The sequence below is a fragment of the Mastomys coucha genome, unplaced genomic scaffold, assembly GCF_008632895.1.
Source record: "Mastomys coucha isolate ucsf_1 unplaced genomic scaffold, UCSF_Mcou_1 pScaffold15, whole genome shotgun sequence".
In the NCBI taxonomy this organism is placed as follows: domain Eukaryota; kingdom Metazoa; phylum Chordata; class Mammalia; order Rodentia; family Muridae; genus Mastomys; species Mastomys coucha.
The window spans coordinates 72,678,142-72,678,417 of record NW_022196897.1 but is presented as its reverse complement, the minus strand read 5'-3'; positions in this window follow the sequence as shown (position 1 = coordinate 72,678,417).

The window sequence follows — 276 nt, the reverse complement described above, 5'->3', positions numbered from 1 at the left end:
AAATAAAGAAAACATCTAATAAAAAAGGAAAAAAAAGAAATTATAAAGTTCTCATACCAGCAATTTAAAAACACATCTGAAAGCTCTAGGAAAAAAAAGAAGCAAACCTACCAAAGAGGAGCAAAAGGCAGGAAATAATCAAAATCAGTAGTGAAAAAATCAATTAGAAACAAATACAAAGAATCAATGAAACCAAAGCTATTTTATATAAATAATCAAGAGAGACAAAATATTAGGCAAAATAACTAGAAGACAGGGAGTCAATATCCAATTAAA